Source organism: Plecotus auritus (genome assembly GCF_963455305.1).
Source record: "Plecotus auritus genome assembly, chromosome: 2".
NCBI lineage: Eukaryota > Metazoa > Chordata > Mammalia > Chiroptera > Vespertilionidae > Plecotus > Plecotus auritus.
The window spans coordinates 5,507,582-5,513,609 of NC_137771.1; positions in this window are offsets into that span (position 1 = coordinate 5,507,582).

The window sequence follows — 6,028 nt, forward strand, 5'->3', positions numbered from 1 at the left end:
CAGTACGCCCAGGTTAAGGGTTCCATCCCCTGGCACATATAAGAATCAACCAAAGGCCCTGGCCGGTGTTGCTCAGTGGGTAGAGCGTCGGCCTGCGGACTCAAGGGTCCCGGGTTTGATTCCGGTCAAGGGCATGTACCTTAGTTGCGAGCACATCCCCAGTGGGAGGTGTGCAGGAGGCAGCTGATAGATGTTTCTCTCTCATCGATGTTTCTAGCTCTCTATCCCTCTCCCTTTCTCTCTGTAAAATATCAATAAAATATATTAAAAAAAAAAAAAAGAGTGGACTGTTTTCAAACCTTCCTGAGACTATAAGCCTTCCTGTTTCGACATTCCAATGTATAGCTAGGAGTTTTCTTAAATCCTTTGCTATTTGTAACACTGAGGTCTGTAACATTTACAACATTGCTCAATCTAAATGAACCTTGTGGTTTGGTCTTCTCCCCACCCGCTCCCCTCACTTTCTTCATTACTGTTCTTCCGGAAAATTCCTTCCCATCAGCAGTATTTGCCCCAGCTGGTGAATCAGATGGAGCTCTTTTTTTTATAGGTAATAAACACTAAAGGCCGAGGGCGGAAAATCTACACCATGGTGCCAGCTAATGAAGAGCCTCACATGAAAGCTTATGCAAAGGGGACAGACGTGGTGCAAATATCCTGGGATCCAAGATTACTCACTCTTCTCCCACACACTGCATAACAGATAGTATGATTATTAATTATTTAAGCAAAGAGCATGAGAGCCAACACAGGCGGCACTCTAGGATCCTCTGTTGAAAGCACTTTAATTAGCACAAGCTACGGAGCCAAGGGAAACAGACCACGATACGTAATAGCTGAAGAGTTTTTCAGAATTCTCTACCACTCATTTTCCCTGAAAAAAAAAAAAAGACAAACTTAGGTTGTATTTGTATGCACTGCTGACAAACTGGAATATGAAAATGAAGTGATGGCAGGTGTGTTTGGGGGGTTGTCACGAGGAGGCCCAGCCAGGGCTTCATAGGGTCCAGTGAACCCTGAGGCTGTGAGTCCCAAGTCTCCCCTTGAGATGCGTCTTTCCTGTTCGTACACAGTAAGGTCATCGAAACTCTCCAAGTTGTAACTCCTGGTTTTCTTCTTTATACTCGGAACTGAAACCTTCATGAGATTTTCACTCCAAATTTCAAACTTGGTGTCATTCCTGGTAGGGTTTACATAAATATATATCATGATAGCTAGGGGTTCTCCCTCCTAGATAAGCTGTAACACTCTTTAAAAAGTTAAGAACGCCAAAAGACATAGTTTTGACCTTATTTTCACATCCTTGGACTATCTTCACTTGTTTGAAATGCATTGGTAGTTCTACTACAGTCCAACCTTTCCACAGTCGGTCCCCCTCCAGATAGTGGCATTTCCTCTTACAAGCCGTTTTCATTTCTAATTAGTAACAGTTAGAAACCGAGCTCTCGTTATAACTACCCTGGTGGCTCCGTGACTAAATCATTGCACCTAGAGTTGAATGCTAAAAGCGGAAATACAGTGGGCTGGGAAACCATATAATTGGGAATCAAACCTCGCTTCCTTTGCAGTGTCTTTTTCTGATTGTGTTCCAATATTCTCACTGTCTCACACCAAGTTCTCACAGGACCTTTCCACTGAACTAGTTCAGATCTTCCACATCACATACGACCTATCCTCTGGCTTTTGTTCAGTCTAGTCTCTGTAGTCAGTCACTTATTCAAAAAATATTGAGTACTTCCCAGGTACATGGCAACATGCCACTGTGCTAGGCAAGGGATAAAGTGCAAATCAGACACATATTGTCCTTGTCCTGATGAAGGGTAAGACAGATACATATGAGTTACAGAACTGAATAAATCATTGCAACTATAGTTGAATGCTAAAAGCGGAAATACAGTGGGCTGGGAAACCATATGATTGGGAATCAAACCTTGCACCAAGAAGAGCTTCTATGGGAAAGTAACGCTGAAGCTTACACTTGAGGTGTAAGTAGGAGTTAACTAGACAAGAGTGGGGAGAGCACACAGTGGAACTACAAAAAGGCCGTGAGGAGAAGAGAGCATGGTGACACCCAGCGACTGAGTGAGAACGCCAGATGGCCGGAGTCAGAGTGATGGGGAAAGGGGCCCCCATGAGGCTGGCAGATGCCACGCCCAGATCCTAGAGAACTTCATAGGACTTTTAAAAAAAAAAAAAAAAATTTTATTGATTTTTTTACATAGAGGAAGGGAAAGGGAGAGAGAGCTAGAAACATCGATGAGAGAGAAACATTAATCAGCTGCCTCCTGCACACCCCCTACTGGGGATGTGCCTGCAACCAAGGTACACACCCTTGACCGGAATCGAACCTGGGACCCTTGAGTCCGCAGGCTGACGCTCTATCCACTGAGCCAAACCGGTCAGGGCCTTTTTTTTTCTTTTCTTTTCTTTTTTTTTTTAGTATTTTGTAACTATTTTAATAATTTCTTACTTTCCAAACACTGCTTTCATAACGGAAGTGTTTTACACTTGCACAATATTAATTACTGTATTGTACATGGAAGCCATGGTAGGCTGGTTACACAATAAGACTGCAAACAAACAGTGGTACTTTCCTGATGTTAGAAGAGGACATAAGACCAAAACATCACCAAAAGTACATAAAAACTCATAGGCTTAAACACCCAAGTACATTGAAAAATATAGTCAGGGAAAAAATACAATTGTTAAAAAGTGGTTTAGCTGTCACCAGCAGCTGCAAGTGGCAATTCGGATTGAGAGCTAGTTCAGATGACTTCACATGACCCCTGCACAATACTGACTGATGTCCCTTTGCAATGTGTAGTCAAGGCTGCGGTTCCACCAAGAGGCTCTGAGGTCACTACAAAAGGCAGGCGTACCCCTACCACTCACATTAGCTATGGCACCAGTTGGAATTACATACCTTATTCATATCTCCAGCTCCTAGTACATGGAACTTCATCCTATACTAGAGGCCTGGTGCACAAATTTGTGCACAGGTTGGGATTCGTGCACTGGCCGGGCCTGGCTGGCCAGGTGAGGGGCCCTGGGTGGTTGGTGGGCCGGCCCCACTCCCTGGTTGAACTCCTGGTCGAGGGGACAATTTGCATATTACCCTTTTATTATATATATGCAAATCGACTGAATGGCCAAACAACCCGTCACTATGATGCGCACTGACCACCAGGGGGCAGACGCTCAACACAGGAGCTGCCCCTGGTGGTCAGTGTGCTCCCACAGGGGGAGTGCCGCTCAGCCAGAAGCCAGGCTCATGGCTGGCAAGCGCAGCGGCAGTGGCAGGAGTCTCTCCCGCCTCCGCAGCAGTGCTAAGGATATGTCCGACTGAGAGAGGGCACAGGCTGGGCTGAGGGACACCCTTCCCCCGAGTGCACGGATTTTGTGCACTGGGCCTCTAGTTATACATAAAAATCTAGAGAACTTCATAGGTCTTTATTCCAAAAGTAATGAGAACTATTGAAAGGTTTAAATAAGGGCATGACATGGTTGGATTTGTATTTAAATAGACTAGAGGCCCAGTGCATGAAAATCCATGCACTGGAGGAGGGGTCCCTCAGCCCAGCCTGCCCCCTCTCAGTCTGGGAGCCCTCAGGGGCGGGAGGCAACCCGGTGATCAGGGGAAGGTGACGCCCCCATCACACCTCTACTGCTGCCACTGCCGGCAGCGCAAGCCTCAGCCAGCCCTGGTTACTGAGCCTCGGGCAGCCCTGGGCGGCGGGGCAGCCGATAGCCAAGGCTTGCCTGTGCCTCGGGCTGGCCCTGGGTGGCTGGGGGGCTGAGGGGACTGGGCGCCGCCATCTTGTGGCTGTGGGCGCCACCATCTTTGAGGGCGTGACAGTCAATTAGCATATTCCCTCCTTATTGGCTGTGGGCACCGCCATCTTTGAGAGGAGTGGCAACAATTAGCATAGTCCCTCCTTATTGGCTGTGGGTGCTGCCATTTTTGCGACGGCATGAGGATCAATTAGCATATTCCCTCTTTATTAGATAGACTAGGATGACTATGGCTTTATCATGGAGAATGGACTAAACAGGAACAAGAATGGTGTATCAGTCAGTTATTGCTGCATAACAAACCACCTCAAAACTCAGTGGCTTAAACAAGCGTTTGTTTTTTTGCTCAGGTATCTGTGAATTGCCTAGTGTGGGCCACTTCAGGCTATGGGTTGACTATGACTCTGTTGGGCCAGGTTGGGGTCAGCAGGGTTTAGCTGAAGATTGGGATTGTCTGCTCCACATGTCCCCTCATTCTCTTTGGACTAGATGCTACCTGGGTCATATTCCTCTTTTGATGAATGGCAGAAGAGAAAGTCCCAAGCCAAACTGTGGACACACATTGAAGACCTCTTCAGGAGTCACATCCACAAACATTTCCTTGACCAAATTGTTTCATGGCCAGGCCCTAAAGAGTGGGATGAGGAAGTACATTCCACCCCAAGGGACGGAGGTGTGAATATTTGTTGAGTAACACTCTAATATATCAAAGCAGTTATGAGCAAGGCATGTTCCATTCTGATGGAAACTACATAAATGGTAGTCTTGCTTTCCTCATCCTAAGCCACCTTGCTTTAGCTCCCAAACAAGAGCTTTACTTTCCCCAAAACCCTTGACAGATGCGATGGAAAACTGGTGTGATATTACCAGTCTAGAATTACTTTGATCATTTACAGAACAGTTTAGGGTCTTTGACCCCAATTTTTTTCATTGGGTCTGTGGATGCAGGACATATATGACTTGTAGGTGATCAGAAGCACATGCAGTAATGATGAATGGTTTTACAAGTTTTAAGAAATAAATCGATCCCTTTTTGCACTTATTTCTAAGTAAATATGAGATGAGTTTCCTCCTGTCAGGGCTGGCTCCAGCTTGCACAGAAATGCTCACTCTTCTGCCCATGGCTCCAAGGCTACCTACTAAGTCTACAATGTTTTCCAAATGGAAAGGCATAGTAGGCAATTTATTTGGATGGGTATGGCACAATACTATATACTCTCATCAATTTTTAGATATAATTTGGGTTTTCTTTTTAAAAATAATTTATTACTTGAGGGGAAAGAAAATCTGTGGTTTTGTGTGTGTATTTACCAAAGTCCTGATTTCTTTTTAAAATATATTTTTATTGATTTTAGAGAGAGAAGGGAGAGGGATAGAGAGATAGAAACATCGATGAGAGAGAATCATTAATCAGCTGCTTCCTACACACCCCTCTACTGGGGATCAAGCCTGCAACCCAGACATGTTCCCTGACCGAGAATTGAACCAGTGACCTCTTGGTTCATGGGCTGACACTCAACCAGGGCCACACCAGCGGGGCAGTCCTGATTTATCTCACATTCTTGGGCTCAGCTTTCACTGGGTGTAGAGAGTGCCAGGGAAGGCACATGGGCATTTCTTTAAATTGTCAGCTGAACCCAAGGCCACAGGCAAAGCCACGCCCTGGGAACACGCTTTGCCAGAAAGGCAAGGGTGTTATCAGCTTGACCTTCATTTCAGCCCAGGTGTCGGGTAGTGGGTTTTGATATGTAAATCCAGTCAAGCACCAGGAATGCTCGGGCCTACTCAAGAATGCAGATAATCTCCTTTGTCTTGACTTTTGGTGAAACTTCCTGGTATTTGGGGATATAAAATAAACTCGCTGCATGGGCTCTGGGTCACTGTCTCTCCAGCAGAAGAGGACAGCGGTCCCACCTGGTTCCCAGCTTTTCCCTTCCACTTTGTGTCTTGTCTCTTTCTTTCTTTTATTTCTCAATCCCCAGCTCCTCTACTCAGGAACTGGACCCGCTCTCTAGCCGCGCTGGACGCGGAAAAGAGAGGAATATATTTACATCACTGGGTCCTTCCTTTCCTTCCCTTCTTGCAGTTAGGCATGCATTCACAGCAATAGTCCTGGGTCTTTAATAAGAAGCTAGCCTTGCTGTGGACATCAATACTTTGGGTGGGGTGGGAGGCTGAGGGGAGAGTTCATGTAACTCAGGAGAAGCCTTGTGGGGAGTAAAAGTGAACTATTTTT